This window comes from Nicotiana tabacum, chromosome 19 (genome assembly GCF_000715075.1).
Source record: "Nicotiana tabacum cultivar K326 chromosome 19, ASM71507v2, whole genome shotgun sequence".
NCBI lineage: Eukaryota > Viridiplantae > Streptophyta > Magnoliopsida > Solanales > Solanaceae > Nicotiana > Nicotiana tabacum.
The window spans coordinates 57,897,344-57,916,654 of NC_134098.1; the positions used below are offsets into that span (position 1 = coordinate 57,897,344).

Genomic DNA, 19,311 nt, shown 5'->3' on the forward strand with positions numbered 1-19,311 from the left:
GAGGTGAACTGATTCATCGAATCTGATGGGGATTGTCTGAATATCATGACGCCGCATGAATCAGATCTTGCGTAGTTCGGAAAAGATCAGGAATAAAGAAAATAAACTAACCCCTTTTTTGGATTTTAATTTTTTTCTTTTTCTTTTTTTAAAAAAAAAAATTCCGAAAGAAAGACTTATAAAGAAGAAAGAAATTATTTTTGGATTTCGATTTGTTCTTTGTCCAAAAAACCAATGTCATAAATAGTCAATCAATTTTGGGTTAAACAAGAATATGTTAAGAAATCCTAAATCTAATTTTAGCGTTTGATTAACTTATTTTCGAAATAAAAAAGGTGACATGTTGGCATAAAGTAATTGAGAAAACAACGATAGGAAAGAAGGAAAACAAAGTTTTACTTTCTCTTCCAACGGTAATTAAGCCATAGAGATGGAGGACTATATATGAGTATACTAGAATAGGAGAAAGAAGATTGTTTAGAATTTGAAGAATTCAAAGACTGCAATTCAAAATTGTGGGTTATTAATCTAGAAATAAATGAAAAGTTCTACATGCCTTATTGGATTGATATATTAACTTTATAGTTTATTGATTTTAATTATATTAACTGTCACACCTCTTTTTTTTCGAGGGATAGGAGGCGATTTTTCAATTAAAGTAATATTATTTTAAATGAGATTATTTATTTAATCAAAGTCACCACTTGAAATAATTATTATGGTGTCCCAAGTCACCGACTTATTTTAAAATCCCAAATCGAGGAAAATTGACTCTATTTATGGTCCGCGAATACAGAAGATCGGGTAAGAAATTCTGTTAACCCGGGAGAAGGTGTGAGGCACTTTCGAGTTCCGTGGTTTTAGCACGGTCGCTCAACAATTAATACTTGGCCTAATTATTTGATTTATTACTTGTTTTAAACCTATTGTACATTACCGCTTTTAATTATTTTAAACAAGTAGTGGTGTCGCGCACTTGTTATTTTTATACACATCGCAAATCACGCCACGTGAAACGCATCCGTGATTCACAACATGTTTATTTTAATTATTATTTCAAGTTGTGGTCGAGTCGCGTGAAATGCGCACTCAAATTGGGGCTATGTATCATGACTATATTACGGGAACCGTACCCATAGTCATAATAATTTATTTAAACGCGTCTAAAGCAAACTACGAATGTTCGTAAGTTATTTTTCCAAACTAGTTTGAGATTATTTGTGAAGCTATTGAATTATGGATATAACATTGTGAAAAAATACGCAGAGTTTCATTAATATTTGACCCATTATTGCTCAAAAAAATCTGATTTTTAAATCCCGTCTATTCCAAATTAAAGGCAGCCCACAATCTATTAAGATACCATACGCGCAAAGTTCTATCAACTAAATTTTCCATAGCACATGGCCCAACCGGCAAGACTAGCACAACGTTGCAACATTAAAAGGCCAGAAACGAAAATTCTTAAGCTACTAGATAATCAAGTTCACACTCATCCATTTAAATATATAAAATAATAATTCCAACCTCAAAACCAATCATGATATCCAACAAAGACTTGGCAGCAAATTCAAACAAAATAAATATAATAGTAAAAAATATAATCAGTAAAGTAAGGAAAAAAACTTTATTGTTGAAAAATGTTCTCCAAAAAACTTGTACAATAGGTCAATAGCCGCAAAAACTTCTAAATGACTGAACATGTAAGACTCAACGTCGACTACCAAAGCCTCAACGACGACCTCGAACCAGAAAATACGATGCGGCTTTGCGCTGAAAACTTCTCCGGAATTCAACGAACCTCTAACTCGCCGGAAGATCTTAAAACTCGGCGATAAACAAACTGAAAACGAGCTATTTGTGGCTGCTTTTTACTGGTTATTGGGGTTGATCTGAAGCTTTTTTCGAGCTATTTCGCAGCTGGTTTTGCTGCTCCTTTTTTGCTGAATTTTTCGAAAGAAAGAGAAAGATAGAATGACACGAGTAGAAATTCTCTTCCCGTAGAAGAAGAAAAAACAATTCTCTCAATTCCCTCCCGTCTATGTTTTTTCTCCCCCTTCTCCTCACATTTTTCTCTTCTATTTATAGAAACATTTTCGAAATTTTTATAGATTTGTTTTTTATTATTTTATTATTTTATTATTTTTTTAATTAAAAAATATTCCCACTTTCTATTTTTCTTCTTTTTTAAAAAAATAATTCCCCACTTTCCTTTACTTTTATTTTTTAATTTCTCACCTTTTTTACTTTTATTATATTTAAATTTCCACTTTTTTTATTTTTTATTTTTCACTTATTTTACTTTTCTTTTTTTAATTTCCACTTTCTTTTATTTTACTTTTTTTAAAATTCACCTTCCTTTACTTTTATTTTTTAATTCCAACTTTGTTTTATTTTTTATTTTTAAAATTTTCACATTCTTTTACTTTTATTTTTTTAAATTTTTCACCTTCTTTTACTTTTTTTAAAAATAATTTCTACCTACTTTTACTTTTACTTTTTAATTCCATACTTCTACTTTTCCTATTTTTGTTTATTCCCATCCGAAAATTTTAAAAAGATATTTGTTTTTTTGGTTTTTTAATTTATTTTATAAAGATAAAAATAAAAATAAAAATAATATTAATAGTAATAATTGACCTTTTAAATTATTTTTTTATTTTTACCCTATATAAAAAAAATATATATAACAAAGCTAAAAAATATATATATTAAAGTTCTAAAAATATTTACATAGTAGAAGGTGATAAAAATTCAAATATAGTCAAACATTAGGTGCTCACAGCTGCCCCTCTTTCCTTGAAAACATGAAGAGTTTTCAGGCAAATACTAGGTGAGCCATGTGATTAATTTTTGACCAAATCGTTATTCAAAAACAATATAAATAAAAGATAGAGTGCAACCGAGCCTTGATTTTGGACAACCTACATATCCCGAGTTATAGGAGAATCAGGTCGCGTGTAGCTCAAGGAGAATGGTGGAATGATGAGTTGAGGAGTCGAGTGAGGTTCCGTCGAGACTCTGGTCCGCGATCCTGTTATTATATCAAAATTAAAAAAAATAAAAAATAAAAAAAAGAAACTAAACAAGCCTATCAGCTATGAGTTACAAGATTCATATCTATGAGTCTTATGAAACTTGATCTTGAGTTTTAACTGGTTCTTCATGCAGACTCTGATCTAACATTTTTGCTCGCTAGCTGTAGGTGCTAGTTCATTGTTCTATACCTTCTTCTAATCAAAATGGGACTCCAATGCTTGTGGCTTCAGTCATGTCTTGAGCATTTCACATCTTTTCAGCTGTTTTTGCATTTTGGATTCACTTATTTTTTTCTTTTCTTTTATTCTGAATTGAGACTTCTTCTTTTGGTCATCTCGAACTATGTACCTCGAGGTAAAACCTACTCAGACACTAAAACAAACAAACGAACGAAATCTTTTTGCCCCAATTTGCACTAGAAAAATATCGTGAGTTATTGTAATAAAATTCTAAACTACTTATTTATTGAAAGCAATAAAAGGTCGGGAATGGTGTACCCCGAAAAGATCATGCTGGTTTTTTTTTTTTGTATTCTTTTATTGTCAAAAAGAAATATCTCAACTAAGGATTGGTGTACTTTATGTTGAGAAAACATGGCCAGGGAATGGTATACCCTATATTGGCAATGATATCAGGAAGGGGTATACCCTGCATTTAAGATCAAATCAACTAGGGAGTGGAGACCCTATATTGGAAAAGAGACTAGGGAGTGGAGACTCTATGTCTAAAATAAAATCAACTAGGGAGTGGAGACCCTGTGTCTAAAATAAAATCTACTAGTTTCTGTAGTTTTCTCTCTTTTTATTCAAGGTTACATAAAAAAATAGAATCCCCATTATTGAATTTTCAGTCAAATGTGTTTGAAAAAGAGACTAGAGAGTGAAGACTCTATATCTAAAAATAAAATCAATAAGGGAGTGGAGACTCTATGTTGAAAAAAAGACTAGGGAGTGCATTTGGTGAATACGTGATTAATTGAGTAAGTATTTTGGAAAATAGTAGTCTATTGCGACTATTCGGAGGGCTATAAAGCAATAATTAAGAAAAAGAAGTAATCATCTTATTTAAGTCTATCTTCAAACACATTTGACTGAAAATTCAATAATGGGGATTCTATTTTTTTATGTAACCTTGAATAAAAAGAGAGAAAACTACAGAAAAATAACTAAGCTATCTAAGAAGAAAGTAAGAACGTAACTAGGGATTGTCATTCATTACCTCCCAATGAGCATGTTGCAGTACATATATAGTAAGCAGGGACTAAAGAAAAAAGAAAATATATTAGCTCACCAAAGTGTAAATATTATAACTAATAGTCTGTTTGGCCAAGTTTCTATCCATGTCAAAAGTGCTTCTTTTTTTTTTTTTTTCAAAAAAGTATTTTTTTTCCCCCTCAATTTGAGGTGTTTGCCAAACTTTTTTTTGAAAAAAAAGTGCTTTTGGCTTGAAGCAGAAACAGAAAATAGTAGATTCTCTCCAAAAGCAGAAGCAGTTTTGACTTTTCTTCCTTCCAAAAATATCTTTTGCAAAATATTATATATACCAAAATAACCTTACTTAGTTTAAACTATTAAGTAATATAAAATGACTTTTGGGATAAACTTTGATATTTATTAAATGATTTTTTGATATATTTAAATTATCTTGAAAGAATAAAGTAATTTTCAATTTTATTTTTGTATTTTACTTAAATAAAATAAAAATTTAATTATTATCTCTAATAATAATTATTTGTAATTATTTATCTACTTACATAATATTAACTATTAAGAAAATATGTTCATGTCCTTATTTGTAATTTGACACTTAAAAACACTTTTTGAAAAACTTGGCCAAACACAAATTATTGTTCAAACGTGTTTTTCAAATTGATTAGCCAAACACAAATTGCTTTTCTCCAGAAGTACTTTTCGAAAAGTACTTCTCAAAATAAGCTGATTTTTTCAGTTTGGCCAAACAGACTATAAATAAGGGAACTAAACTCACTACAAAAAATGGGTGTAATTGCGTTGGACTATTATGCGTATAGCGGCGGTTCGGAACCGTCGTAATTGTAATTAATGGCGGCATCGAACACCGCTAGAAGCACTTCTGCCAAAAGGTATAATACGACAGTTTCCTTTTAACCGCCGCCGCAATATGTCAGAGAAACCGCCCCAAATATGTATTGTTAAAATGGTTATTTACTTTTGCTGTTTGTGGTGGTTGCTAACCGCCGTAATTGTTGTCTTTCAAATTATAGCCAAAAGTTGTCCAGATTATAGCCAAAAGCTGCCATAATTGTAATATTTTTAATGTTAAGTTTTAAATTCCACATTTAGATCCTTTTTACTCCACAAAATCCATCATAATATGTAATCAAGCACCCATCATAATAATTAACATAAATTATAGAGAATTAGATAAGAAAAATATTCATCATATTAAAACATAAGTGCCCAAAATCAACATCATCCAAGATTCAAGTTTAAGTTTCAACACAAAAAAAAACATAGTTCGTCCTAACAATGATTACTAATTGTCATTTGCTCCATTTTCATAGTTACTTTCGTCAAAGAATCTTCTTGGCCCAGTTGGTGACAGAACGCCATCTCCAACGCCATGTCGTAGATTGGAGGACTGCATAAAAAAAAACAATTAGTAGTCTCAAACAATTTTACTTTAAAACACTGCAGTCACTGCTCTCATTCCATCAGCCTTTTACTGAGCAACAATGGGTGTTAACTCAGCAACCAAAAATTAACAGAATGCTTCTTTTTAATTAGCTTCTCCAGTATTGGACCAAGAGGAGTTGTTCTCATCAAAACCATTGCCAAAACAACATCCTATAGAAAATGACAGCACCATAAACATTTGGAGAAATATCAAATGCTTTCCAGGTCTTTCTTCATAATAATTCAGCTTCTAAAATATGTGTTATTTGACTGTGGGAAGATTAAGTCAGCAATCAGAAAGGAGACTGTGTTCCACTTCTCTATAGTTTTATCACAAGTGACCAGAATTGAAATTTCAGTTATCTAAGCATATCTTCAGCAGACACAAAGCTATTTCCTCTTCTTCTTCTTTTTATGCTTTACAATATACTCTATTAGGTGCTTTTTTAGTATCCCTTCTACGATATTGTGCTTGAAACCTATTGATAATAAGGGGTTCACAAGAGATACTGAACTATATATAAATTCTTGTCAGCAGGTAGTGTCAATTACTTCATAAGAAGGAAAGAGGATTTGCCATATGAGAGAACACAAAACTCAAAGATCAAATTAGAGACAAATAAATTAACATACACTAGGCAAATTAAAAACAAACCTAAGAACTTGAGAGTATTCTTTGAACCACTCTACTGAAGTTTGCATAAACTCAAAAGAGAGAACAAGACGGATGATCCATGAATTTAGCAACAAACTGAGATTCCTTGCTCAAGAAATAAATTTCAAACTATTTCAGAACTGGTTTCTTGAGCGATTCAATGCCTGCAGTTTTTGTGGAATTTGACAAATATTTGTGGATTACACTGTTATAAATTACTTGTCTTGAAGCCATTTTATCAGCTATTTCTTCATTTGAGTGAAGTTATAAATTGTATGACAGTTGTTTCACTTGGTTATGCTATTTGGACATACAAATATTGAATGTGCAATCAAAGAAAAAATAAGTACTTGTACCTGTGAAGGAGTCAGAAATAAGTGAGAAAAAATAAGTACTTGTACTTGTTAGCGCATTTAATTGTGATCTCATATTTGCCATCTCTTACACCCATTGTGGAGGTGGAGCACTAGCGCTAGCTGCGCCCATATAAGAACAACCACCTCGTCTTGATGTTTGCTTGAATACTACAGTTGGAACTGCACCCATGCCTAAGCCTCGAACACGGCCAGGGTGCTCGGTTGAAACGATCTGACCGGTCATTTTGAGAGTAATATCCCCGATCCTCTGTTTACAGCTTCCCCCGTATCTTTTTCTGCTTATGTGACTTGTCGAGAGGTTTTGTTCGTGGTTTCGGAGTGTTTTGGGATACTTAGTCCCTAAAACAGAAGCTTAAGTCTTAGGATTTTGACCGTAGTTGGACCTGCGAGAAGACGACTCTGGAATGGAGTTTTGTCGGTTCCGTTAGCTCCATTGAGTGATTTTGGACTTAGGAGCGTGTCTGGAATGTGAATTGGAGGACTGTAGTTGATTTAGACTTGTAATGGCGAAAGTCGAATTTTTGGAAAGTTTTACCGGTAGTGGACTTTTTGATATCGGAGTCGAATTCTGATTTCGGAAGTTGTAGTAGGTCCGAAATGTCAATTATGACTTATGTGCAAAATTTGAAGTCAATCGGACATGATTTGATAGGTTTTGGTATCGGTTGTGGAAGTTTGATGTTTCAAGTTTATTAAGTTTGATTTGGAGTGTGATTCGTGTTTTTGTTGTTGTTCGATGTGATTTGAGGGCTAGACTAAGTTCGTATGATATTTTAGGACTTGTTTCTATGTTTGGTTAAGGTCCCGGGGGTCTCGGGTTGATTCCGGGTGGTTAACAGATCATTTGGAAATGTGTTGGATTGGCTGAAGTTGATGCACTTGGTGTAATCGCACCTGCGCATTTTGGGCCGCAGGTGCGGCACCGCAGAAGCGGCCATCGAGCCGCAGAAGCGAGTATGGTCAGAGTCTCCCAGAAGCGGACTCGCAGGAGCAATGAAAGGAACGCAGAAGCAGGCGCGCAGGTGCAGCCACCTCATCGCAGAAGCGCACCCATCCCTCTTAAGTCATTTCTGCACCTGCGATGGAATTTCCGCAGGTGCAACTAGAGGTTTGCAGGTGCGAGATCGCTGGGCAGAAAAGTGGAAATTACGAGGGTTTGATCTCATTTTCATTTTGGGTCTTTGAGAGCTCGGATTAAGGCGATAATTCAAGGATTTTTCAGAGAGAACTTTGGGGTAATGATTCTTAACTCGTTTATGGTTATATTCCACAAATCTATATTTGATTTCATCATTTAATTAAGGAATTTGGTTGAGAAATTTAGGGAAAATGGGAGAAGTTCTTCAACTAAGTTTTTGAGTTTTGATTGGGATTTTGATATCGGATTTGGATAATTTTGGTACGAGTGAACTCGTGAGTGAATGGGTATTCATATTTTATGACTTTTACCTGATTTCGAGACGTGGGCCCGGGTCGACTTTTTAGGACAATTTTTAAAATTCTTTTTAAAGTCTTGATTTCATTAATTAGATTAGTCTATTATAGTTGTATTTATGATATGTAATTATTTTTGGCTAGAATTGGGCCATTCGAAGTCGGATAATCGAGGAAAGGGCATTCTTACTGATTGATTGAGCTTGGTTCAAGGTAAGTGGCTTGCCTAACCTTGTATAGGGAAAATCACCGTAGGATTTGGTACTGTTGTGATATGTGAGCGCTGTGTACGTGATGTGACTAGTGTGTACACTGGCTATTTGTTGTAAAACCCAATTTTCATTGAGTAATGACCTGTTTTCATCTTAATTGAGTTGTACCAGCATGTGTAGTTATCATGCTTAGTCTAATATCGCATGTCTACATGCTTTAACTGCTTATTTGGACTATGTACAGCATGCCTAGTTGATTTCTTGTTTCTCCTTGATTTTTATCAGTCTTAACTGTAGGATTCTCGCTGTTAACTGTTGTATTTGTCGGTTGAGCTGTGTCTCTACTTTTGAGACTACGAGGTGGTTACTCGGGAGTTCTCTCCGTACATTAACTTTTGAGACTACGAGGCGGTACCTCGGGAGTTCTCCCTGCACATTTATTTTTTGAGAATACGAGGCTGTACCTCGGGAGTTCTCCTTGCACATTTACTTTTGAGACTACGAGGCGGTAACTCGGAAGATCTCCCTGCATATTTTAGGACTATGAGACGGTATCTCGGGAGATACCCTGTTGAGTATTTACTTTTGGGACTACGAGAAGGTATCTCGGGAGCGCCCCTGTTGTTATCTCATTGTGCTGTGTTGTTATTTGTCTATGAATTCTTTCTGTTAAATTCTCCATTTTACTTCATTTTTATTATATCATCTGTCTTATTATTATATCCCAGTAGGGTCCGGATCTGACCTCGTCACTACTCTACCGAGGTTAGGCTTGGCACTTACTATGTACCGTTGTGGTGTACTCATGCTACTCCTTTGTACATGTTTTGGGTGCAGATCCAGGTGCTTCTTATCAGCTCTGCTATTAGCTGAGAGCGCTTGCTGCTGTACGAAGACTTCAAGGTACATCTGTCGCGTCCGCAGACCTCGGAGTCCCCCTCTATTCTCTCCTATGTCATTTACCTTTCGTATTCCTTTTATTAGACTCTGGTGTATAGAGATACTAGTTTTCCTTATATAGCTTGTGACTTATGATGTTTCGGATTTTGAAAATACTGTGTATTACTAGTGTGTTGGTTATTGTACATGTCGAGCGGCATTGTTACCAGTTATTTAGTTATCTATTGTAGTTAGTTGTTAAGCTTTACTTTTATTTTTGTTATTTTCGCATTTTGTTAGGCTTACCTAATCGTAAAGATTAGGTGTCATCACGACGTCTTACGGAGGGAGAATTGGGTCATGACATGCAAGTATTACTCAAATACATCATAAGCACCCAGTTACCATTGCTGGCCCAACCAAACCCACTTCTGTCAATGGCTTTATTTATTATAGTGTCCACATCACCTTAATGCCCCCACTTGGGTCACAAGCTTGCGCTACCAAGCTCGGCATTTGATCTATTGGTATGATTCTCACCCCTTTAGGATTTGGTACTGTTGTGATATGTGGTGACGAGTGCGTACACGGGTTATTTGTTGTAAAACCCAATTTTCACTAAGTAGTGACCTGTTTTCATCTTAATTGAGTTGTACCAGCATGTGTAGTTATCCTGCTTAGTCTAATGTCGCATGTCTACATGCTTTAACTGCTTATTTGGACTATGTGCAGCATGCCTAGTTGATTTCATATTTCTCCTTTATTTTTATCAGTCTTAACTGTAGGATTCTCGCTGTTAACTGTTGTATTTGTCGGTTGACCTGTGTGTTTACTTTTGAGACTACGACGCGGTACATCGGGAGTTCTCCCTGCACATTTACTTTTGAGACTACAAGGCGGTACCTCGGGAGTTCTCCCTACACATTTACTTTTGAGACTACGAGGCGGTACCTCGGGAGTTCTCCCTGCACATTTACTTTTGAAACTACGAGGCGGTAACTCGGGAGATCTCCCTGCATATTTTGGGAGTATGAGACGGTATCTCGGGAACGCCCCTGTTGTTATCTCATTGTGCTGTGTTGTTATTTCTCTGTGAATTCTTTCTGTTAAATTCTCTGTTTTACTTTATTTTTATTATATCGTATGTCTTATTATTATATCCCAGTAGGGCCCGCACCTGACCTCGTCACTACTCTATCGAGGTTAGGCTTGGCACTTACTAGGTACCGTTGTGGTGTACTCATGCTACTCTTCTGCACATGTTTTGTGTGCAGATCCAGGTGCTTCTTATCAGCCCCGCTATTAGCTAAGAGCGCTTGCTGTTGTACGGAGACTTCAAGGTATATCTGCCGCGTCCGCAGACCTCGGAGTCCCCCTCTATTTTCTCCTATATCATTTACCTTCCGTACTCCTTTTATTAGAATCTGGTGTATAGATATACTAGTTTTTCTTCTATAGCTTGTGACTTATGATGTTTTGGATTTTGGAAATACTGTGTATTACTAGAGTGTTGGTTATTATACATGTCGAGCGGCATTGTTACCAGTTATTTAGTTATCTGTTGCATTAGTTGTTAAGCTTTACTTCCATTTTTATTATTTCCGTATTTTATTAGGCTTACCTAGTCGTAGAGATTAGGTGTCGTCACGATATCTTATGGAGGAAAAATTGGGTCGTGACATTGGGACCAAAGACTACACCAAGCGCGTTATTCGGTGAAGTTTCTGCCAGAGTTTCTAGTCTTTGTCTTCAAATTTCTTCAATTCTTTTCTACACGAGAGACAAAATATAATTACAAAAGCCTACTACAACAGATTATGTATTACAACAGAATGTACAACAGATTATGTAAATGCAACTATAAGATCGGCCATATACCAAATGTATTTCTTGCAAACTATCATCTAAGTATATAGCCAATGATTATGTAGTACTTAAATGATTACTTAAAGCATGTACTAATAATTTAAAGTTAAACTCCTCATTGTATGACCACACGTTTTTCAGATGTTTTCATTAAGTATGAAAATGGATATGGAACAGGAATAACATAATAAAACTGATTAAATCTATCAAATGAAACAATAGTAACCATGTCAACACTTGCCCCAATATCCCTAGCTTGATCGTTCACATAACTCCCATCTTTCCTCTTATGAGTCTTAGTTCATACTTTGCCGCGATCAACTTCTTTTCCCTATTTCTTCTGAAAGTTTAAAAAGTAAAATTAAACTAAATAACTCTTGTCACATTAAAGCGACAGTAAGTATGTCGTATTAAACTACCATCAAAGCCCTTCTTCTAGCCAAACTCATAGCACCACTAGTATGAGGAAGTATTTGTTGTTCTCGAATCCGTCGATTTCTCAAGCAAAGCGCCTACAAGTCAAAGTAGGAGAATTTTTGTTACATATAAAAAGCGACAAGGGGCCCAGTTGCATTAAGCAAAATGGAAAAGGGAAAAAAAGAAGCCACAACAGTGGCAGAACAAAAAAGGAAAAAGAAAACAAAAGCAACAACATAGAACCTTTGTTTCCTCTTTTGAACGATAATTAACATACAATGCCCATTGATCCATAGGAATGCCTTCTGGAGCATTCTTGATGATATCTTCTTTACTCAATAATGGATCCTCAGCCTCATGTCATAGTTTAAGCCTGAATTCCTTCCACTTTTTGTTAAGCGAATTATAACCTTTTACGTACCTTTTGCTGATCACTCGTAAAGAAAAATCGAGACTTCACAAAAATAATATATGTTAGTTTACTGCTGACAGAACTATAACATAAAAACTATGCAAAAGAATAAAAGGCATTAACATTACGAAATCATTAAAAACACGGACCACAAAAGGTTTAGGCATGGATTCCCAACTCTCGAAGCTAATAGGGAAATATCGAGGATTTGTAGCAAGCTGCCCCAAAAATCCTGCAAGAAGGCCGGCTGATTTTCCAATAGGTTGAGCAAACTTCACATTCTACAATTATACGCAATTCATTCTCCAAGTTATGGACATCCTGAACCTTCAACCTAATAGATTTTATCACTTGATGTTCATCTGAAACAAAAATGTAAAATGTGTTAGTCACAAATCTAAAGTTATAAAATTCTAATACATTTGTAACCAACCTTTCGAGGAAACCATTCAATGAAGTCTTTATTAACTATCTTCTCTATCTCTGTGGTTGAAGGCTTTCGACCCTTCCACCGCCTCTGTAAATAAACTTTAAATTCACTACATGACATATTGATATAAATATAACAATTAACATAAGTTTTTATGTATTTAATGCATGTTTTATTTAGATTTGCCTTAAATACTCACTTAATGAATGGCATGACTCGTGGACAATTTAGTAACACATATCGATGTGCTTGACGTTTTGCCATAGGGGACAACTCAAATGTTACAGCTCCTAGTCCTTTACCAACTGGTGGAAAAATACTAGATGAATTCGTCGAGCCTCTATCCTTCGGAAAATCGTCAACACGGCGTGGCATATTAAATCTTGTCTCAATCCCTTCAATATACTGGGAACAAAAAGTAAGAGCCTCTTCAGCTAAATATCCTTCAGCTATAGAACCTTCTGGTTGTGACGTGTTTCACACATAGGATTTGAAATGTCCCAAATACCTAAACAAAAGATCAAAAATTAGTTGATGGATACAAATTAACATCTATTCTTAATGAACAACCTCCAATTAAGCAATAAAAATTGTTGTTTACCTCTCGATAGGATCCATCCACCGACACTGTTGAGGTCCCTCAAGTTTTGCTTCACCAGCTAGATGATAAGTTAAATGAACCATGATTGTAAAGAATGTAGGAGGGAATAACATTTTCAGGTGATTCATGGTGAGAAAATATCGAGACTGGAGCATGTCAAGGTCTAAGGGGCTTAAGCTTTTGGCACAGAGTTAACGGAAGAATGAACTCAACTCTATTAATACTGCAGCCACCTTGTCAGGTAAAACATTACGTATGGCAATTGGTAACAAGTGTTGCATGAGAATGTAAAAATCATGACTCTTTATTGACTTGAGCTTTTGTTGTTTCAGGTCGACACATCTTGAAATGTTGCTAGCGTATCCATCAAGCATTTTGACATCTTTTAAAGTTCGCAAAAATATGTCTATCTTAAATCCACTTTTCTTTGAATTTAAAAGAGTGAACAAGGCTGGACGATAGCTTTCATTCTTGTCTTCCCAAAGTTCTTTCCTTATACCTATTTCTCTAAGATCATTCCGAGCTTTAAGATTGTTTTTTGACTTTTCAGTATCATTGAGCAAAGTATATATCACATTCTCACACACATTCTTCTCAATGTGCATAAGGTCTAGATTATGACGCAATAAGTTAGATTCCACCTTCGTCCTCTTTGTTCCTTCGACATCTTCTACCCCGAAGCATTGAAATAGCACAGTAAGCGGACCACCTAGAGGGAAATCCTTATACCACTATCAAGCCATACCGGGCAATGAGGCTCTTCTTGAACGAATATATTTCTATGGAAAAATAGAACGTCTTGTAGAAGCCTCTGCTAAGGATTTTCATGTTACCCTATGGTTATTCAAGGATCCTTTCATGCATTATGTTAGGTATCAAGAAAAATCGCACTGTAAAATAAACCAAATTTGATACCTGAATATTCAGTTTGATACCCTGCTACTGTGAAAAAATATGCTAGACGTGCTCAATTGGGTGAAATTTTTGAATTAGATCGTGCTACTTTGAAATCCGATGGTATTTTTCGTAGCAGTCCAAGGGGTTGGTTTACTTTTGGGCATGCTTCGTTTGCTTTTCTCTTCTTCTTCGGACACATTTGGCATGGTGCTAGAACCGGATATGGACCGAATTATCTTACGACGTTCTGAACCCAGCTCACGTACCGCTCTAATGGCCGAACAGCCCAACCCTTAGAACATACTACAGCCCCAGGTGGCGAAGAGCCGACATCGAGGTGCCAAACCTTCCCGTCGATGTGAGCTCTTGGGAAAGATCAGCCTGTTATCCCTAGAGTAACTTTTATCCGTTGAGCGACGGCCCTTCCACTCGGCACCGTCGGATCACTAAGGCCAACTTTCGTCCCTGCTCGACGGGTGGGTCTTGCATCTGGAAGATCTGTGAATCCCTCCTGCTTATGTTAAAACTTTCCAAGGTCCGCCTCACTGGAAGATAAAAAAATATGCTTCTCTTTCTCCACTGTTTCGATCTATCTTCAGCGGTAGTTTTTCCTCGAGTTCTTTTACCTTTAGCATTCGACTCAGTTACTTTCCCAAAATTGGAATTGATTCCCTCCATTTGTTTCAAGATGTTTGACCCTGATAATACTATTGGTGGCTCCCGTTGCTCAAGTTTTTCATTAAAACAGACACGCTGCAATCTAAATCGATTGTCGCTATCAAGAAAACGACGATGACCCATAAAATACCACTTTCTACTATGCTTCAACTTGCAAGAGTCTGTATCAAAGTTACACGTGGGACAAGCAAACTAAGTGTATGTGTTCCATCCAGATAAGGTACCAAGCCCAAAAAAATCACTGATTGTCCACACCAAGGCTACTCACATTTTAAATATTTCATTCTTTGAAGAGTTTAATGCCTGCACTCCATCGTACCACAATACTCTCAACTCGTGGATAAGAGGTTGTAAGTACACGTCTATGTCATTGCCGGGCATTTGTTTTCCTGGAATGATCATTGAAAGAATGAATATAGTTTGTTTCATACAATCCCAATGAGGACGATTGTATGGAATAAGAACCATAGGACAAATACTATAGTTTGTTACCATTGCTCTAAAAGGATTGAAACCGTCACTAGCTAGGCCTAGTCGTAGATTTCGAGGATCTGCAGCAAATTCAGGATGAAACAAGTCAAATGCTTTTCAAGTCTGAGAATCCCTTGGATGCCTCATCAATCCATCTTGGTTACCCGTTGAAGAATGCCATCTCATAGACTCATCAGTTTTAGAGCACATGAACAATCTATGTAACCTTGACTTTAGTGGAAAGTAGCGCAAAATCTTTGCGGGCTGCTTCTTTTTATTATCCTTCTACCTAGATGTCTTGCATTTTTTGCATTCTTGTAAGCCTTCATCTTTCCCAAAATATAACATACAATCATTTGGGCAAGCATGTATCTTGGTATAATTAAGGCCAAGTTTGTTGATGGTTTTCTTGGCCTCATAAAAAGAAACAAGAATCTTGACATCTTCAAAGGCATCTTTTAATAATTCTAATATCATACTCATCGTTTTGTCAGTCATTCGGCACAAATACTTGATATGATACAATTTGACTAGAAAGGACAATTTGGAATACTTCGCGCACCCTTCGTATAATGATTGGTTGCCATCTTCGACCAGTTCATAGAACTTTGCATATTCTTCATTATGCCCATCAATATGCTCTTCATTAAATGTTTCTTCTCTATTAATAGGCTCACAAGACACACCAGGCTCATTTACATTATTTTCTATGAATCCAAATACATCGTTAATCATGGTTACCATTGGACCTTGGGGATGCAGAGTTTTTTCTATGACATGTGTGCTCTGAAACGTTTGTGGCATAGTTGCATTTGATTCTTCACCGTGTGAATACCAAACTTTGTAATTTTTTGGAAAAAGCTTACAAGTCAGGTGCTCTTCAACTACATTTCTTCTTTTTCACTTATTAAAACCGCATTTCGGACATGGACACTTAATTACGCGTCCATCGAATGAACCATGTTCAAAAGCAAAATTCAAAAATCTTTTTAGCCCACATGCATATTCAGGTGTATTTTGCGTTTTGCTAATCCAAGATTTATCAATTGGCATAGCTAGAAAGAAAGAATTAAAAAAAATCACAACATCAAAACAAAAAAAGTTAGTTCACAGCTTTTGAAGAATCTGTAAATAGAAGGAAATAACTTGTTCAGGGAAAAAACAAAAAATACAGAATGCAAGAACTACATAAAAGTTCATATATATATATATATATATATATATATATATATATATATATATAACAAGAACTTGTAGAGGGCCATCGCATCATGCATGATGTCATAACTGGGAAATATTTATTTATCCTTTCTGTTACATTCTTCAGATATAGACAATGTAATTCAGGACATTATTTAGAAAATTACAGTTAGGTACTCATTAGCAACTGATCATTGGTAGCAGAAGATATTCCTGATGTAGTTACCTTTTTCCTGTCACTAGACACTCTAAATTGGTTAAAGATTTAACTTTTGGCTCTTTTTTTTGTCAATTAAATGATTAGTTAATGGTTGTTGTAGATTTGATGATTAATTGTGTTGTTGCTTTACTTTGTTGTGTAAGGAATACATTGATCAGCTTTTATGAGTAACACTATCATAGAACAAGCCTGAACAGTATGTAAAGCATACAAAAGCACCTAAAATAGCCTAAAACAATAAATTCTTGAAATAGTTGTGTATTATCTTAACCAGCTTTTGAAGAATCTGTAAATAGAAAGGAACAACTTGTTCAGGGAAAAATAAAAATACAGATCAAAACAAAAAAAGTTAGTTCATAGGTTTTGAAGAATCCGTAAATAGAAGGGAACAACTTGTTCATGGAAAAACAAAAAATACACGTGGAGTTATGTTCTGTAACAGTGGAGTTTGGTTAAGATAATACACAGCTATTTTAAGAATGTATTGTTTTAGGCCATTCTAGGTGCTTTTGTATGCTTCACATGCTGTTTAGGCTTGTTCTATGATAATGTTACTCATAAAAGCTGATCAATGAATTCCTTACACAACAAAGTAAAGCAACAGCACAATTAATCATCAAATCTACAATAACCATTAACTAATCATTTAATATAAAAAAATAGCCAAAAGTTAAATCTTTAACCAATTTAGAGTGTCTAGTGATAGGAAAAAGATAAGTACATCAGGAATATCCTTTGCTACCAATGATCAGTTGCAAATGAGTACCTAACTATAATTTCCCAAATAATATCCTGAATTACATTGTTTATATCTGAACAATGTAACAGAAAGGATAAATAGACATTTCCCAGCTATGACATCATGCATAATGCGATGGCCCTCTAGTAAAATATTATAACATCACAGTTAAAAGATACATGTTTATTCACTAGAATTACAACACTTCTGAATTTTATAATCAAAATGAATTGACAACTGAAGAGCAGCCTAGATAATTATAATACAGTACAAGAATAATGCATACCTATCAAATTGTTCACTGTTGACGTTGATCCCAATAGCTTCAGCTACCTATCAAGCGCATATATAATAATTTAGGTTAGTATTAGACTGAACAACAAATAAAAATATCAAAAATAAGTGCAAGTATTTGACTACAATCAAACCAATTGAACAGAAAAAGAACAAAAAAATAGACTAAAAACTAATAAAAAGAAGAAATAAAACCATTAGCAGAAATTGAGGAAAATCAGTACACTCTAGTACATGCATGAACCCTAGCAAATAGAAAAGAGAAGCCGACAGCTAAACCAATAAAATCGACGGTTGGATCAGTAAAATTGAATGCGAAAATGGTGAAATTGACAGAAAAACCAGTGAATCGACAGCTAAAATCAGTGGTTTAAATTGATCTTCATCCAATACACACACATGCACGCCTTAAATTAATGAAATCAATGGCTAAATCAGTAAAATTCACGGCTAAGATCAGTGCTTTAAACTGATATCCATCCAATACACACACATGCATGCCTTAAATCAGTGAAATCAACGGCATTTTGAAAGGAATTACACGAACGACTTGAAACAGGAGACGTATTCAAACGAGTATTTATCAGAAAAGGGCTATTTATAGACGAATTGAAACACATTACCACATCTAAACGAGTTGAAATCTGATCTCCTTACAAAAACTGAAGGATTTGGGAGAAGCGTTAAACGATATGACCTTAAACGATTTGGGGAAATCGTCTTTTTGAGAAGGCGTAGAGAGAGAGAGAGAAGAGTCTAACCGGGGAGTTCTAAATATGTTGCTATTAAAATTATGTTTTGTATATTTAACCTTTTAGTCGGGGAGTTCTAAATAAAAAGAATTATTAAAAACTGTTGGGAATTAGTGGCGGTTTTGAACCGCCGTAATTTAAAAAGGAGCGTCGTTTTAACATATGCCCTAATGGCGTCTGGAACGCCGCCGTATTATTATCTATATTGTCGCGATTTTTATGAACCACCGCAATAATTTCGGTTTTTTATAGTGACCGATAGCCAACAGACTAACCAACAAACTCTACAGATGTCCTACTACCCCCTTAAAATTATTAAAAGTAGTATTAGTACCAGATTGTATGCCCGCATAGGGAGGGAGGGATTACACATTGAACTAAGCGAGTGAAAGAAAACTTAAAGCCTCAATCATGTGCATATTTCCTTTTCTTAATTTTTCTTTTCTTTTTTTTAGTTCTTCTCAACTCCTTAATTTTCCCAATCAGAAAAAAATATCTGATAATCGAATTTCAGTAACAGCAAACAAACTTGTCAACATACAGTAACAAAAATCTTGCTCTACCTAATAATAATTCTAGTACCATACTCGTTAACACCCACAAACAAGTCTTATTTTCAATTCCCTTCTAAGTGCTCACTTTGTATATTTCAATGAAGTGAAGAAACCAAATTACGACTAATAGCTTGCCCAAATGTTGATGTTATATCTCATCACCCCTTTTATCTTCTCCATAATTCCTCACAAGAAAAAAAGTATACTGTAATTTATTGTTCTTCCACTATCATTATCACGGCTCGTCTTCTTCACACACATAAATGAGTTTTGTCAAAACATTCATACAAATCTGATTTTTTTCAACTACTGACTCACAAATCAATAAAAATAACACAACAGCAAAGGGCCATCTCTTGATTTTTCATGTCACACTCTTAGTTGAGATTACTCATTGTATTTATTCTTTTATTCATTTCTTGTAATGTAGTTAGTGAAATAGTTAGTGAGCTGTCAAATGGTAAGTGACAGCTGTCACTAGTTAGTTGGTTAGTCTAGTGATTGGTAAAATCTAATTACATTTTTTATTT

General features: G+C 35.0%; 1 long non-coding RNA gene across 4 annotated transcripts; it reads right to left on the reverse strand.

The window, feature by feature from the left end:
- Window positions 1-11,301: 11,301 nt before the first annotated feature.
- Window positions 11,302-18,261, reverse strand: LOC107771876 (uncharacterized). 4 transcript variants are annotated; one of them, XR_001644901.2, is made up of 9 exons: window positions 18,099-18,261; window positions 17,468-17,514; window positions 12,977-16,077; window positions 12,575-12,883; window positions 12,379-12,462; window positions 12,095-12,307; window positions 11,777-11,987; window positions 11,536-11,628; window positions 11,302-11,456 (listed from the first exon to the last, which is right to left on the reverse strand). It is a non-coding gene; the product is annotated as an uncharacterized LOC107771876 (long non-coding RNA). The 4 variants fall into 4 exon arrangements; XR_001644902.2 differs by having other exon boundaries at window positions 11,302-11,628; window positions 12,977-13,034; XR_001644900.2 differs by having other exon boundaries at window positions 11,302-11,628.
- Window positions 18,262-19,311: the final 1,050 nt, after the last annotated feature.